This window comes from Salvia hispanica, chromosome 2 (genome assembly GCF_023119035.1).
Source record: "Salvia hispanica cultivar TCC Black 2014 chromosome 2, UniMelb_Shisp_WGS_1.0, whole genome shotgun sequence".
Classification (NCBI taxonomy): domain Eukaryota; kingdom Viridiplantae; phylum Streptophyta; class Magnoliopsida; order Lamiales; family Lamiaceae; genus Salvia; species Salvia hispanica.
In genome coordinates this window covers 39,624,768-39,643,118 of record NC_062966.1, presented here as the reverse complement: position 1 = coordinate 39,643,118, position 18,351 = coordinate 39,624,768, and the positions used below count along the sequence as shown (strand labels likewise).

Below are 18,351 nucleotides of genomic sequence, written 5' to 3'. Positions count from 1 at the left end.
ATTCTTTGTGGTTTAAGTAATATTCCATAAAAAGCTTGTATTAAATTGTGGGTTTTTTTTGTAAAAAGCTTAGGGGGGGACCCCTATAAAAACCTTATGCCCAATGGGGGGCCCCAAAGGGCAATATAAATAGAATAAAGGGGGCGAAATAACACTTTTTATACTTCAAAATTTTGAAATTTATGTCTTTTGTTAAATTTTAATTCTTTTTCCAAAGGATTTCCTTTCTTCTTTATTGGCCCAGTTTTTAAATAAATCGGCCCACCACGATTGAATGGTTGGGGGCCCGGAGAGAAGATTTCTATAAGTCATCACGTGGAAAAGGGCGCGAGAAATTTTATCTTTGGAAATCAAATGGTAACTCAAAAGGTATTCATGTTTGGATTTATTTTTAAAGGCATGAATTATTTGCGTTCAAAATGCAATTTCTTTAACATGTTTGATTTCAAAAATGGTCAAATAGATTTTTCCCCTTTTTATTTGTTTTGACAAGTTTTCCCGCTGGGGGGCACCAAACAGGGGGAGTGGGGGCTTTTTGTTCTCACGTTAAACGGCCCCAAAGGCTTTATCACGGGGGTCCCGCGGCGTGTGTTCCTTCCTCCGTCCTTCCATCGATGATGTCGGGGGGTTGCGTGAGGGGCCTCACCCGGGGTTGGTGGAATTCCCCCCAATTTTCTTTGATTTTGACATGAGTGGTGGATGAAAAAGAAGGAGATCGGTGGGTTTTTTTATGAAAAAAGGGGTTTCTCTTTTTTTTTTTTTTTTTTGTTTTGGGTTTTGGAATAAGATGGTGTGATAATGGTGAATAAATTTGGGGGATATGGATGACAAAGATAGAGGAAATCGGGGTGAAAGCACCAAATTTTTTAGGAACCCAAATTCCAAAGAACAAAAGGAAAATAACAATATAAAGGAATTCGCCCCTTAGGGGCCGGGGGAGATAAAAAGGATAAATCCCCGGGGCCGTGAGGGTGGGGTAGAAGAAAAGAGGGGGGGGGTATTTCCGGGGAAGATTTGTGATTCAAGCCAAATTGGGAAATACTAATTTCATTAATTGGTTGAATGCATAACAAGATAATAATATATCATTTTTAATCAGAACTATTCCACAAGCAAGAATAAAAATATGAAAGATATTAAATCCCTAATATATCTAAACTAAAGAAGGTTCGTAACAAAACCAAAAAACCCTGAACGATCCAATAGAAATTTTTAAACCATAAATGTCGAACTATGAATGTGATCAAACAAATTTTCATTTTTTATAATTTGTAATTTTCCTCCCGAGTTTTAAAAATGTAATAGAAAGTGGGTTGAAAAGTTAGTGGCATGTGGGTCATACTTTTATATATTGTTTTATAATAAAATGTGACAAAAAAATGAGTTAGTGAAATATGAGGGCCCATAAAAAATGGTAAAAATGAAAAGGGGACAAATTTTTTGGGGCGGGAAAAAAAAATAGGTGACAAATTTTCGGGGAGGAGGGGGGTATCATTTATGCACAAAAAGTTTTGGAAATATAACTAAGTATTTATGTTCTTGGTGATCTTGTGCAATCGATGTTTACATTAGATACAAAACCCAGGATAGAGAGCTTGTGGGGGCTTAACTACTTTGCACCCCATGTCATTCCCGCTCCTTTTTAAAAAAATGTTTTTGGGGGCATCAGTCTCCCTTTGGGCAACTTGCAAACGCGATTGGGGGGTTTTTCGCAAATACCCATTTTGCCCATGTTGTTTTTGTATTTACTTTTGTTTTAGCTTCCACTATGAGTAGCTAAGTCTTTATTAGGGATATTGGTGAAGTTTGTATGGAATTCATGGGTTAAACCTTGATTTGTGCTTATCTATCTCTTTTGTGTTGGTTTTGTTGGTTATTGGGCTTTTTCCATTATCTAATTGCTTAGCTACCAATTGGATATGTCTTGTTCTAATTATTGCCATTGAGAGATGCTTGATTAGATTGTTAAATAATCAACAACTCCGTGCGTTTTATGTAATCGAGAGATACATAGCTAGAGAGAGGGCTTGGGTCCGTAGGTCTTAGGAGTCGGTCTTGAAGTGTAGGGAGGAGACTCCGACATTAGAGATTGATCAACGCGTTAGATGCACCCGAGAGGGGGTCTAACCAATTAACCCAACTTTCCTAGCCACACATGAGACCCAATAGATGAGCATGATCCCTAGGTGACACCCGTAATCCATATCAAAGAGGTTTACTAATAAGAAAAGATCGATTAAAACGAAGCATGTGACAAGGTTTACAATATATATTAACTTGAACTTATAAGTATTGTACCTGGTAACGAACTGCTTACATGTTGGATTGAAATCAATTGACATTTTTTACCTTTTATGTCTAGTTGCTAAGAGTATTAAAGGATAGGATCTCAAACAAGTAACTTACATATGAATTAGACTTCACAAAATTCAGATCATTTTGTGTAAGGAAAAAACTCGATCTAGAATCTGAATACTCGCTTATTACCGTACGGGGTGTATCTCGGTTGGCAAGATCTAATGATTAAATATGTATCATGTTTAGTTCATAAGATTGACCTCCTCAATTTAATCCTAGTTGGATAGTCTCATGATAATTATCATAGCCTCCCCCTCCAACTAAAATAATCCTACAACTTAATCCTCACAGATGGATAATCTGTGATAATTAGTCATGTGAGACAGGCATACACACCGTAGTATTATATATATTTATTATTTTAACCCAAAAAGTACTTTACATAGCAATATTTATTTATTTATTTATTGTTTATCCTTTAGAACTCAATGGGCTAGAACTGAGAATCGTGGCCCATAGGGAGCTACAGTTCTCAACTTGGGCCTAAATAGTTGGGCTTGGTTCATAGTTTTTAACTTTTATTGTTATCTTTTTTTAAAAAGTTCTGTACTCCACTCCGTCTCTACATTATTAAATAGAAGCTTTCGCTTTTTAGGATCGCCCACGATATATTAAATTTATTTAAACTTTTTAGAAGAAACGTCTATCTTATTTTATTACTCCACCTATTTTTTCTCTCTTCTCTCCTCTACTTTTTCCCTCTCTCATACTTTACTCTCTCCACTTTAACTATTTAAATATCAATTTCTTAAATCATGTGCCCAAAAGAAGTGAGTCTAATACTCGGAGCCCGAGAGGAGTAATGTATATTATCTTCTCAATTATATAAAAATTATACTAGATTGACTATTTTATCTCTATAGCGTCTTCGGTTTCTTAGATAAAATAATACCAAGATATAATTTAGGATTGAGTTCTGAGATTATTTTAGTTATATGGGTTAGCTATGACTAATTATCCCATGATTATCTATCTGGGATTGAATTGTGGAATTGAATTTTACAAATCAAACGCACTACATATTTAATCCGGGATACAATCTTGCAAACCAAACAATCCAATTGCATTTGACTAAGAAGAAGAAGAAGAAGAAGAAGAAAAGATGATGATGAGGAAGAAATGGCGGCCGAAGAGGAGGATGATGATGATTATGATGAAATATATTCCCATACTCTTGATGTATAATACTATAGATACTAAACATATAGATGTTATCAAATATTCAAATGCATTAGAGGTAACTTTTTACAGGTGACCTCAAATGATTGTACTGCGAAACTTTATTGATAAAATTAAACGAGTTCCCTTCAAAATAACTAGGCAAAAAAAATTTCTAACAATAATGAGCTAGAGGTACATTAGCAATGTAGAATTACTTTAGCCTATAAACCATATTCAACTAATAAAAAAAATGATCTAACCAAAATCATTATAAAAGTAAAGCAATAAACGAACTTATGAAATCAAAATGCAAATGAACTAGCACATAATCATAATTCACACGACAAACTTCTCATCATCCACTTGCTAAAAGGAAAAAAAAATCACAAATGCAATCAATATACACAAATAAAAAAAAAATGAAAACCCACTATGATTGAGCAAAAACATCCACTTTTAATGGGCCCAAATTCGAGGATCATACCATTTGTCACAAAAACCAATTAAACATACGTTTCGAACTCGAATACTTTAACAAATAAATAAAATAAATAAATAAAATAATATGAACACATGAAATAATCGAAACCGAACATCCTAGTCATCATGCAAGGCACATTCTAGAACATTAATAATAGTACTATATCACTTTGAAAAACTCTTGTAAGAATCTTCACTTCTGGCCTAGTAGCTTCCACGTCTCTCTACCTATTTTTTCATCATATTTTTATTGAGTTATGGAGCAATATATATATATAGTTAGTTAAGCATTACGTACACAACATCAAAAACACCATATCTACGTGTAAAATGTGTGTTTGGGCTTTGAAAAGTTGGTGAAGATTGTCTTACGTTATATCAAAATTTCGAGTTTTCTAAGTTGGGGCATGCATTATTTGATGGATCGAATCATCATTCTTGATGCTGACCTAGACGTCGGAAGGGCGGACGCGAAAACTTGTTTCGTTAGAGGCTATATATTCTTAATTTTGAGTTTGAAATTTCGTGTATAATGGGTTACTCTCTGTCCCGATAATTGTCCCATTTCATTTTTCACACTCTTTTGAAAATAATAATAAATAGGTAACGTTGAGAGAAAGTAAAATACGAGAAACAATAATGTAGATAAGACTATTCTCTACATTATTCTCTCTTTTACTTTACTTTCTCTCACTTTAACTATTTATTATTATTTTTGCAAGATGATATAAAAAGGAATTGAGCGAATTATCTCGGGACGAAGTATTTCATACTGCATATGTTACATTCATCCAATAAGAAGATGCATCCATTATGGATCTCTACGATCAGAGAGTTAAAAACCGTTCTCATTTCTTACCAATACCGGTGAAACGAGAATCATCTTTAACTTCTGAACATATAGATTTGCGATCGATGGGTTAATTTATGCATTTATTACTGGATCGCGAATTCGAATCTCATTAACCTTTTTGGAAATAAAAAAGACACATTTTGATGCATGTGGTGAAATCTTGACTTTGTTTATATGAGTGATCATGTGTAGTATGCTTCAAAGTTTGAGCCTCTTCAATTCTGAAAAGAATGAATTTGTATTCTTCTCTTAATTTAGAAAGTTTGGTTTCTGAATTTTAACTGTGGATATTATCCTGTCTATGCACTTAGACTATTGAAATGGAAACAAAAACTGTCCAAATTCAACATGTCCAAATTCAAAATGTATGGATGAAATTTTATCCCTAACTAGAATACGTTCAACACCTTTTATCAATCTCTGACATTTTCTGTTAATTTGATTCTTTTTATCCTCTATGTTTAGCCCGTTAGTATACCTTGAATTTATATAGGATTAGGTTTCCTAATTGGGATAGGATTATGTTTCATAGGCCCACCGTCCAATGTGTGCCTATATATATGGGAGTAAGCACATAATCGTGATCTGCAGATCCATCGTATCCGAAAACCGATGATCATAATACAATTTGTTCCGTTTTTGCCCGTGGGACTAGCCAACACAACGTTGGTGAACCACGTAAATTCTGTGTCTATTTACATTCTTTTGTTTTCGATTCACAATTGCCCTATTTGTCATAACAAGCCCACGATATTAATTAATTAAAGCATGCATATATCGATTAAAATAATAAAAAAAAAATTATAAAATGCCACTTTTATCAAGATCCACGTGTCTATGTAAATAAACTTGGAAATCCTAAACTCAATAAGGTGGACAGTTGTTGCTATATATAGTAACACGAATGGTTATTGGATACTATATTATATAGGAGTAACAAATAATTCAAGATTCTATATATGTAACTAACACATGTCACCCTTTTTGCCCTGCCCTTTAGAGATCATCATGAGGCAAAAATATTTTCAATGAGATCAATATTTTTTATATAAGTAGTATATCCTTAGAATGTTACAGATTTCTCGAGTTTGAGGTTAGAAAGTTTAATTTATATATTAATAATGTGTGGTGCAGATTTTGGCACGACCCTTTCAATGTATAAACCGATTTTTGATACTCATTAATAATGAGATTATGTAACACAAACAATATTTTATAATGCATAATCACAACTTATTCTAAGAATTATTTAGGATATGAAACTATAAAACACACACTTGTATAGTAAAGGTATATTACATATTTACATAGATAATCAAAACATACATTTTGTTTGTGTTTGTGTTTGTGTCAAGTTTAATTTAATCTCAAGTCCAAATTGACAATCTTAAAGGGCATCGCGATGGTGCGGACGATGGGTTAACCATCGTCCACGCCCGATACATCATCCGCGACGATGCGCGGAGGATATCCCATCGTCCGTCGCATCATCCGCCACCGTGGACGACGCGACGATGGGTCGACGATGCTCACGCGTTTTGTTTTGTTTTTTTTTTCAAAACTTTTTCTTATTTAAACACTACAATTCTCTACTATTTCACACGCTCCAATTTCACATCTCTTCAATTATTCTCTTTCATTGTCTCAAAATGAATTCGACGACTACGATTTGAGTACGTCTCTTCAATTTTCAAATTTTGAAGTATTTAAATATTCAAATAATAGATAAAATGCTTAGGGCGGGCTATAATCGCCCACTATAGATAATGCGAGGAAGATAAAAATGCTGATGTGGGGTGCTAAGAAGCGTCTTAGGCGTCCTATTTTGGATGCCATAATATTGAATTAATAAAAAGAAGTATATTCTTTATTTGCATCATCGTATTTCGTGACTCGTGCAATGAGGTCAGGAATCACTATAATTAACGTGAAATCTGACATGGAAATTCGAAACTATATATGGACCAATCCAGCTAGAAAAACTAGTTTACTTCTATTATTAGTGAATGAGAAATTTCGTAGTAATACTATATATAATTCTACTTTGAGAATACAAATTCTAGAACTAAAATTAATAGCTGTAATTGGTAGTTTAATTTGCCAATGTAGTACATGGTTTTGAGTTGAATATATATATAGTAGTACTAAAATTAATGGCTGTAATTGGTAGTTTAATTTGCCAATGTAGTACATGGTTTTGAGTTGAATATATATATAGTAGTACTAGTACTAACATTATAATATAAGCATGCTTACACAATACTATTACTACATGTCATCATCTTGTGCTTGTGTAGATTGTGAGGCCAAAATGGAATGCCACCTTAACTAATTAAAAACCAATTCGATGTACTCCACCTCTAAAATTTGAGGCTACAATTATTCCATAACTATATATACTAAAACATATATATATAGTTTCTTGAAAATGCATGGTTACATTTTTTTGTCACGTGGGTGTGGGTTCTAATTTGAGTCCTAGCCAAAGGTATATGCTATACATAATATTCCATTTTGCGCCGTGACACATATTTTTAAGCACAACCTTTATCAGTATTTCCTCCGCTTCCAAAGAGTATAAATATTTGATTAGAACAGATTTTAATGTATAGTACTTTAATTGGTTATAAGAAGATAGATACAAAAAGTTTTAAAGTATTGTTAGTAGAGAATAAGTCTCGTTTTCAAAATTAGAATGTTCAAATACTTTTGAGATGAGATTAAAAAGAAATAGTTCATACTTTTCATGATGGATAAAGTGTAATTTAATTTAAAAATTCAAAAAGTGTGTGAAAATGAGATTTCGTCCTAATTGAAAAAGAAAACAATATTTTGTCGCAATTAATTTGATATGTTAGCATGCAATATTATAATGCATGCAATTTATTTTTGAAAAATTAATACATAGTGATATTCCAAGTCATCAAAACAACTTCATCAATTTTCTAATATTTTATTTAATTGTAACGTTAACATTTCATCTTGTGAATCATCGCATGCAAAAATCGACGTGTACACGTATAACTAGGCGTTCGTGTAGCATAGCATATTAATATATTGTAAATAAAATCACAAAATCTTCGAGTCAAACTAATTCTATATTTAGTAACCATTTGTAGTACCTAATTAGAATATATAATCATAACTATACAACAGTGTTAATTAAATAATCCCATTGAGTAGAATACATAATCATAAATTATGGAGTAAAATAATGTTAAGAATTCCTTAGAAAGTTAGAATATGCTAGACTTTACTATTTTGAGGTTAGTGAACTTTCTTCTATAACATATATTATTACTATGTAGTTTCAAGGAAAGTTCGATGGCACATGATCATATGTATTGCTATTAATTTATTACGATGACTCATATCTTTTAAAACGGTTTGCTATTTTCCCTTACAACCTGGAATTTATTTTATGAAAAATAAACATTTTGACTAGTCATAAATGAAATTGCAACTAGTTAAACCATGTCTAGAAACATCCAAATATTGTCAGAATGGGACTGCATACACAAGGAGAGCTTCATAAATCTGATAGGTACGTTGGAGAGACTTGCGTTGGTCTATGGAACAACTATTAGTCTAGGAGTCGAGTTGTTACACGAGGTCAACAGGACCCTCGACAATTTAAAAAAAAACGTAGATGAAAAATAAATTAGCCATTTTATTCACTCAAACAATACAATCGTATATAACCCTTTGTCCCTCTCCCAACATGTCGTCGGCCATCATCGTGTCACCAGAAAAATCATACCTCGCATCTTATTAGTCATTGTTAATTGTAGCCAATGAGTCTCTCAAAGACGCCACCACTCATCTCCGTGCTCTAGGCGCCGCTCTATCTTGTCGTCTCTGAACACTATCTTGTCTCTTTGTAGGTACCCTAATCAACCATACAACAATGTTGATAAAATTCAGAATTTTGTCTTCATTACAACAATGGACATGTATGTTGATGTAACTTGTATTAATGAGATATGAATAGTAAAAGAGCAGAATTATTAAATTGCAAAAGTCATGTATAATATGAGTACAAAAATTGTAAGACCCACCAATTTTGAGCAACATAAAACATTTTCTCGAAGATGGGGATAGCTAATAAAGATTGCAACTAGCACATGTGTTGCTTTGAAAGCAATTTAGCCATGTGAATTAATTAATAATATAAAACATAAAAGAAGCTACAAAATAATAATTTTTTTTAATAAAATATGACTTGGGAAAAATCAGAGAATTTTAAATGATTTGTTGATATCACAAAAAAACAAATAATTACTAATACAATAAAAAGAAACGTATTGTATGCATGAAAAATATTTCTAGAAATAATAAGAATGATAAAAAAGGTTAGTTGCAAGTGGAAAATTGAACTTGGAGGCTATTGGATCCCAGTCCCATGGTAAAGGAAACCCATGAATTTATTGTGTCCACATGTATTTATTTTAATTCTTAATAATGTACTATTCTTAATGATATGATGTAACATGTTGCTACAATTACTATAGATAGGGATACATATTCGTGGACTCTTTGTTTCTAGTATAATGTCACAAACATTATGACAAAAATATCATCATCTCAAATTTCAAACAACTATCACGACATTTGTACATACCAAATTATTAAAATGACTAGGATATAACCAACATGATTAGTATGATGGTTTAACGTCTCATCGTTTAAAGATAAAATTATCAACCCGATCACTGCCCATGTGTATGAAGCAAACCATTTAACTAGTCCTCTCTGTCTACTGTATATATAACCGTTAGGACGAGGAATTAGTCGCTCAAGATACTTGAAAAAAAAAAAGATAGCCAACTAGGATATTTTTCTGTAGCGAATTTTGGTCATACATTGGGTTTTGATAAAATTAGACAGGGTTTCGGCTAAGGTTAGAGTCGCATAGAGGGAAGAAGGGCTCAATATTCTTTTTAAGGGTAAATAGCCATTTAAATCCAAGTTTGGTCAAAATCTGTCTATCCCAATTCCCACAGAGTTTGAAATCCGCTAATTAAATCACGAAATTTCAATTTTTTCGAGTTTATCCCGTAAGTCGAATTATAGGTGGAATCTTTGTTGACGTGGATGCGTGTACAAATGTACAATCCATTGTGTAATCACAAGGAGCTGATCTTAAAGTTGGAGTGAGATTTCAGATGAATTTCATCGCAGAGATCGAAAGATTCCAGCTTTCGACCCATGCGATAAACTAGAAAAATGAAACTTCATAATTTAATTAACGAATTTCAAACTTTACTGGGATAAACAATATGTTGACCAAACCGTGATTTAAATGACTATTTACGCTCTTTTTAAATTAAATATATCGTCAATTTTCGATATAACTATTGTCACTGTCGTTAGGATGCGTAAATATAGTAAATTTATGTAATCCAATTTGACTTATCCTACTAGTTATGGTATTCAACCATTAGCATGTTATAGAAGTAGTGATGTATGACTTGAGGTTTGGATTTTCAATTGGTCCGTTCACGGTGGAGAGGGAGAGAGGGAGTGCACCCCACTTGAAACCGGCAGATCATCTGCCTCCACATAAAACATGTAATGATTTTGACTTGGTGATACTTGACATATGTGCAATTTCACATTATTAAAGAAGCTCAAGATAAAAAGCAAACTTTGTGAAAGGTATATTCGCATAATATATATTTTATAATATTCAATTATTAGCTTTTAATAGTAGTGAAATTGTCACTGCACTCATTGGTATTTTTCCTTTTACTACTCTCCGTCCCACAAAAGATGTCACACTTGTGGGACGACGATTTTAGAGTTTGTTTTGTGTGTTAATGAAGAAAGAAAATATAATTTATATATTCTTGTGAAAACTTTTCCAAAAGTGAATAGACATCTTTTGTGACAACTAAAGAAAATGTGACATTTTACGTGGGATGGAGGAAGTCGATTAAGATTAGGGATGGATGCCACAATAGCAGGGGATGTTGTGGTGATCTACACTTAATTTCACATACTCATATTGTTTTTTTTTCATTTCAGAAATGAATGGTTTAGATAGATCACACAACATCTTCTTGGCATTTGCATACAGGGGATCCTACCCATTAAAACTATAGAAGCTAATCCAATCTATAATTAATTATGGCATTTTGCACAGTAGGAGATCCAGCACGTTAAGACGGGCTATCTGTCCTGATATAATTATGTTTTATTTGATGTTATAAAATAAAAATATAAAACTCACATATATTGACTTCATGTCGGGATGTTCCATAACCAAATAGACAAATTTATCTCTTGTCCAACATGAATGCAGACCTTTGCACTTTTGCGGCGACATATCTAATGAATTCAACTTGGTATTTATTTTCCTTGCATTTATTTGATTTAATATACTTCACTCCGTCACGAATTTATAGTAATATTTTTTAATAAAGTTGTCCTCATATTTGGAGTAAGCATTTAGAATTCTCTATTTTGCTCATAAAATTACTCATAATGTCATTATCTATATCAAAATAAATCAAAACAAAATAAAAAACCAAAACGAAGAGGACCAGCTATCAACTCATTCATTTATTCACTCATATCTAACTCACCATCTCATTCCAACATTACACACTTCACCTCTCAACTTATTAATTATACATCCATCAATTCCTTAACAACTGCCTAACTAATGTGAGGAGACGAAACAAGATTTAACATTAATATTGCTAGATTTAGTATATAAGTCCTTATACTTAATCTCAACCATAATGTCACATAAGTCTTGTCACACAATAATTCAATCTTTAAATAATCCAGCCATTTTTGAATCAATGATCAGTGTTGTAGAAAAGCAAAAACAGAGTAAAACAGAGCAAAAACAGGGGATTTACACATATATCCATGAACATATACAAGATTGATTTTATTCCTAACTAAATATATGTATCAATTTCCACACAGTGTGAGAAAAGATTTGAAGAGAAGAAACTGCTGAGCTTCCATTTTCTATGTACAGCAAAGCTACAAGCAGAGTCCCTCTTAAACCCTCTCACACTCTGACTAATAATAATCCCTAAAACCCTAAAAAAAAGGCGCCAAAATCAGCCACGGCGGAGGAACTCCGGGGACGCATCTCTAGACAATCCCTCAGGCAATTCTCCGCCGCCGCCGCTCTCCGGTCACGCCTGCCCGGCGAGCTCCCTCTCCCCGATGAAGGTGCCGTGGAACCCGTAGGGGACCCTCGACGGCAGCTGCACCGTCGCCTCGAGCTCCATCGTCGCGGCATTCACGATCTGAAGCTCGGACTTCCACGCAGCCTCGTCGTGCGCGAACGCGAGGATGTATCCGTCGTCCTCTGCCTCCTCGGAATCGCTCGGCAGGAAGAGCGGCTCTCCGCCGTACTTCCCTCGCCGTAGAGGAACTTCCTCGTCTCCCCGGTGACGAGGTCGACCTTCGCGAAGCCGAGACCCTCGGCCACGGCTCGGCGATCGCGAGGTAGGCGTAGCGAGTCCTCCGGCCGAGTTTGTTGCGGTTGACCATGCCGGCCTCCAGGTTGACCTGATCCGCGGCGGCGAGGATCGGGCGGCGTGTGGATTTTAAGGTTTTGAGATCGAGGCGGATCTCGGAGAGGACGCTCTCCAGCCCTTCGTCGCACTCGTTGAAGATCGAGTCCGGCGGCGTCATACACGACCCGATCACGACGATCTCCGAACTCTCCGGCTCCTCCCACGCGTTCCAGAGGTGGAAGCAGAAGCAGTCCGGAACCTCCACCCAACTGATTTCAGAAGCATCTTCGGCGTACTTTCCCAGCACGCCGAATCGGGCGTTTTGCTCTTGTCGTAGACCACCGGAGATCCGCCGCGGATCATCTCCGACAGCTTGAAAACCACCTGCTGATCGGGGATGATCACGAAATTCTCCGGTGATCGCGAAGTCGTGCATCATCGTGGGATCGGAGACGGGGATTTCCACGTCGTTTGATTTCTCGCCGGATATTGAAAATCGAAAGTATTTGAGGTACGGCTTCTTGACGACGTCGTAGCTGAGGGCGAAGAGCTCGCCGGAGTCCGGATCGACTTTGGATGCGCGATCATGGTGGAGTCCAGCTGCCCGTCGAAGTCGTAGCGCTCGACGGTTTCGAGGTCGCCGGCGGCGGTGACGCGGACGTGGTAGGGAGGTCGTCTTCCGACATGGCGAGGAGGCGGTTGTTGAAGTAGACGACGCCGGCGTTGGCGACGCCGCAGCCGCGGCGGTGGTCGACGAGGCCGAAGAGGCCGCGGGCGTAGAAGAGGAGGAGGCGCGCCACGCCGGGTGGCCGTGGAGCTCGCCGATGGCCTTCGGGAAGATGGAGCGGCCGAGGGCGCGCTCCTGCGCCAGCCGCTCCGTCTCGGTGAACCGGCAGGCGTAGCTGGCGGCGCCGCCGCCGGAGAATGTGACGGCGTGGATCATGCCGTCGCCGTCGAAGAAGTGGTGGCCGGCCTCGGGCTCGAACAGTGGATTGGCGCCGTTGCGGACGTAGACGCCCGGATGGAGTCGGGGATCTTTCCGACGACCGGGAGGCGGTGGCGGACGAGGCTGCTCCGGCACCGGCGAGAAGTTGCCGGAGATTTGGACGGCGGGGTCGAGTCGTCTTCGGCAGGGGTGCCCGAGCTCGTGGTGCGTGAGCACCTTTTCAACGGCGTCGAGCGCCATTGCCGCGGCTTGTTGAATTATGTTCCATTGTGGCTTCGATGTGGGATAAATTTTCTCGGTCACTCTCCCGGCGCGGCGCGGGAGAGCGGTTTTGAGGTGGGGCCGCGGCGGCGGCGGAGATTGGTTGGGGAAGCGGAGGGTGGGGGTTTGGAGGGAGCATTTGATGTGGTTGGAGTTGGGATTGTTTCTTCTTGTGGAGGTGAATGGCAATGAAGTTGATAATTTGGGCTTAATCCAAGAATTTGTGCATGAAGTTGAGGCTGCCATGGTTATCTATTTTGGCACTAGAGTGTGGGTGTAATGGTGAGGAGTGTGGAGGAGGGAGGGAGAGTGTTTGATGAGAGAGAAGGGAGGGGTTGGAGTATATATAGATAGTGAATTGTGGGGAAGAAGGTCCACGTGTTGGATACATGGAAAAGTGATGCATGACAATAAATCAAAGGGTGGAGTGAGCATGTCATCCTTTCTTCAAACTTCCACACCACCATGTGTGCCTTTGCTTCACCATAAAGAAATTCTTGTTGGACAAAAGTTATAGTACTAGTGCTACTCCATAGGGCTCTCTTGGGGGCTAGGGATGACCGGGTTCGAGAACCGTCGATTTCGTTCGAAACGGTCTTCTAGCCGTTTTCTACTACTTTAGTCCACGAGTTTTCTTTCAACGCGTGATTTGAGAAAAAATTGTGTTAAGTGGGTTAAGTAAATGGATAAAGTAGGAAATGGAAAGGGTAGAGAGATTGAAGAGGGAATAAAGTAAAGAGTAAAATAAGTGAAAAGAAATGTGTTGATTTTATTAAAAAGGAAAATAGGTGACTACTATGAAACGTAGCAAAGTGACAAAATGTACTCTACTTATGGACGGAGGAGTATAAGACTGTTTCGTTTTTCCATATTTCAGCGGTTTTTTTCAGTATTCTCCAATTTTTCCTTAATTTTGTACCGAAATTGACGAGAGTGGCTATTCTAGAAAATTAGATGCTTAAATAGATCATACAATCAGTGTATTGGAGGATATTGAGCCTATAATACAATTTAAAATTCATTGGTTATGAATTAGAACTGACGATTTAGATACTTCAACTTCAGTGGTTATTGTGCACGTTTTTAGTGATCAAATACTAAAGCAAATAGTTTGATGGAAATAAAAATTTGTCGAATGTGCAGTCATTTGTGGTGTACTATGATTACTTGCAAGATGTGGGCATTAATCTTAGTATTAATTAATGGTCTAATGAAAATATTCGAGTGCATGCATTTTTTAATAGTATTACTTATTATACAATGTAACATGCACGATTGGTTATGCAGTGCATGATCCACAATAATTCTAATGTCAAATATTAAGCAATGTGACAGTGACAAATAACTAATACATGGATTAATGGAAAAGAAAAGACTATGTTAGTTAGTTATAGTTATAATTAATTGGACCATTAGCTTTTTATTTTCCTTTATTCTTTAATAAAAAAGTAGTTACATTACCAACTTAAGATACGTACATACAATTATAAAGACTTGATAGTATGCAACACCACATGATTTGTGTCTTTAAAACTAATACCAAACCTTGAAACATATCTTATGGGTTTATCGATCTAGTGGAAGATGTGTTTTATGTGAATATTTTTTTTATATAATTTTTGTGTATTCTAATACAGTATGTGAAATATAAATAGGCGACAATAAAAAAAGGTTATCATCCACACAATAGAAGGTGATCGCCAACATCGAAGGCGAGCGGTCAGGAGAGCTTTATCGACAAGCTGGTGATGGGACAAAGAACGTAAATTAAATGAGCCCCAAATTAGATTGGTTGAACGAAATCGTCGCTTGTGGATAGCCGGACTCCGAAGGTGAATATAATGAAAATTTTCAACCCTTGTAGGCGGATAAATGAATCGACTCCACTCGACCTCATTTGAATCGTCATTTTGTGATAGAACATCGAGAAGGTCGTCGCTAACATCGAAGCGAGAGGCAGGTCAGAGACTATTATCGACAAGAGATGATGGGACAAAGAACGTAAATTAAATGAGCCCAAATTAGATTGGTTGAGCAAGCAGTAGCCTCGTGGATAGCCGGCAGCTCCAAAGGCTGAATATAATGAAAATTTTCAACCCTCGTAGAGCGAGATAAATGAATCGGTGACTCCACTCGACCTCATTTGAATCCAGTCATTTTGTGATAGAACATCGAAGGTCGTCGCCAACATCAGGAAAGGGGCGGTCAGAGGCTGTTATCGACAACGATGATGGGACAAAGAACATAAATTAAATGAGCCCCAAATTAGATTGGTTGAACGAAACGATCGCCTCGTGGATAGCAAGAGCTCAAGGAAATTTGAATATAATGAAAATTTTCAACCCTCGTAGGCGAGATAAATGAATCGGTGACTCACTCGACCTCATTTGAATCGTCATTTTGTAATAGAACATCGGAAGGTCGTCGCCAACATCAGGAAGCGAGGCGGTCAGACATTATCGACAACGGATGATAAACAAATAACGTAAATTAAATGAGCCCCAAATTAGATTGGTTGAACGAAACCATCGCCGTGGATATCCAACAGCTCGAAGGCTGAATACAATGAAAATTTTCAACCCTAATAGGCGGATAAATGAATCGGTGACTCCACTCGACCTCATTTGAATCCGTCATTTTCTTATCACTACTCATTAATATTACATTCATATATTTGTATTGCAATTTGTAAAGTTATTCATGAAAGTGATTTTTGGCAATGGGATGAGGTAGGTCAAAATTTGTGCGCGTTGAAGCCTCTAAAACCGAAGGGAGAATAGTACACGTGGCAGCAAACATGAATCTATGTCAACATCACTACCATTGCCTTTTTATCCGGTCGCCGGTTCAATACAACGTTGCCCAATCTTCCACTCGACAATAATGGCAACCTAAATAAATAATTTACTATATGCATTTTCATCCTATGCCAAAAATAACACTTTAATAATTGAGGGAAGAGACTATTTAAATTCACCAAAAACATTCTCCTCAAGTAAAACTTTATGATCAATTACTTTCCTACTTTTTATAAAAATGATAAAAAATGGTTAAAGATGAGAAATGGTAAATTAGAGAGAATAATATAGAGAAGAGTGTTATTACATTATTGTCTCTCTTACTTTGTCTCTCTTACTTTATCATTTCCTCCACTTTAATTATTTTTTATCATTTTTAAAAAGATGGAGAAAAGTTAATAGACAAGGGGACGGAGATCTCAATACGTAGATGTATAAATATTTCTTCTATTACAAGTTGGGGGTTTATTATATTTTTTGTTAAAAGTGCATGAAAGAAAAGATTCATTTTTCATCATTATATGCATATTTTATACATATTGATTGAATTCATTCATTATGCATGCAAAATAAATTTTATTGTATACTATATCTATGACATAGATGCATAAATATTTCTTCTGTTCCAAGTTGGGGATTCAGAATAATTTTTTTGTTAAAAGTGCATGAAAGATAAAAAGGTTCAATTTGCATCATTATATCCATATATATTTATATGTATATATAAATATAGTCATTTTAAAAAAATTTCTACTAATACTTTCATTCCTTGTATTACAAGATAAAAATTAAGATTGGGTTGCAATTTAATTATTTATCTTGGCAAAACTAGCTATTTATTTGGTACGAAGTTTGTTAATTAATTATACACGTTAAAACCCTCCTGATATTTCAAAAGAATTTAGGTACGGATTCTTGACAGACTAACTTTAGTTAGCTTTTATTTTAATAATTAAACATGAAGATCATAGATTAACAACCATATCTCGACTCATATTTAAATATATATCCTCTAACGAGATTAATTAATTTAATACGAGTATAATATAGAGTTTGCCGCAGTAGTAGTGTTTTCCATCATGTCATTGATGACTGCAATAAACAGAAAAAGAGCTCATATAAAAATCGTTAATTGGTAGGGTACCAAAAATCAATTATTTATATGGAAATATAAAGGGCTTATTTTGATAGAGATATTAACTTTATGACACTTGCACCCTCATCTCACCTTTCAAAATTAATTAGATAGCTACGTGTTGTTTTTCGACAAGGATTATGTGATGGGGTCAAAACTCCATTATGTATAATTTTTTTTTAATAATTTTTAAATTTGAATAATTTACGTGGGAGGAAGTTTGAGGTGGACTACCCATTCAAACAAAAAAGCCATTTATATTGGTTAGTGATTTCAAACAAATTTAGAAGATAATTGGTGCATGCATGATGTTAATTGGTGGTTGGTGACCTTGGCAAATTCAACGAACAAAATTACATATAAATATTAAGAGAAAATTATTAATAATTATAGAAGTCTTATAGGTAACTCCACTTATCACCAATTAGTTTTATAAACGAAACATCTATTATGGTATTTAAGAAAATTATCGGAGTCCGACAATATATCAGTAACCTAACAGTACATCTAGGTTCGTTCGATGAAGGACAGATCCAACCCGACTATAATGATTATCTTATCTTTATTACCGATTATTTTTAAGCTCCAACTTCAAATTTAACGTTAATGTCGAGCCTTGACTCTTGAGTAACTAGTAATAATTGAATACTAATTAGAGCATAATTAGACCGAGCTTATTGGCCAATTTCATTAATTAGATAATTAATGTTTAAATGGACGTGTAAGAAGTTTGGTTTAATTAATGGTGATATATATATGTGGTCCATCGTATAAAAGTTAGGCACAAGCCCCACCCAAGTTACAACTTTTTTTCTATTCAAGAAATATTTTCTTTTTTTTCTATTGGAAAAAATTGTTGCGACGTAAGTATCTAT

General features: G+C 35.9%; 1 pseudogene; it reads right to left on the bottom strand.

The window, feature by feature from the left end:
* Positions 1–12,009: 12,009 nt before the first annotated feature.
* Positions 12,010–13,789, bottom strand: LOC125207430 (annotated as a pseudogene).
* Positions 13,790–18,351: the final 4,562 nt, after the last annotated feature.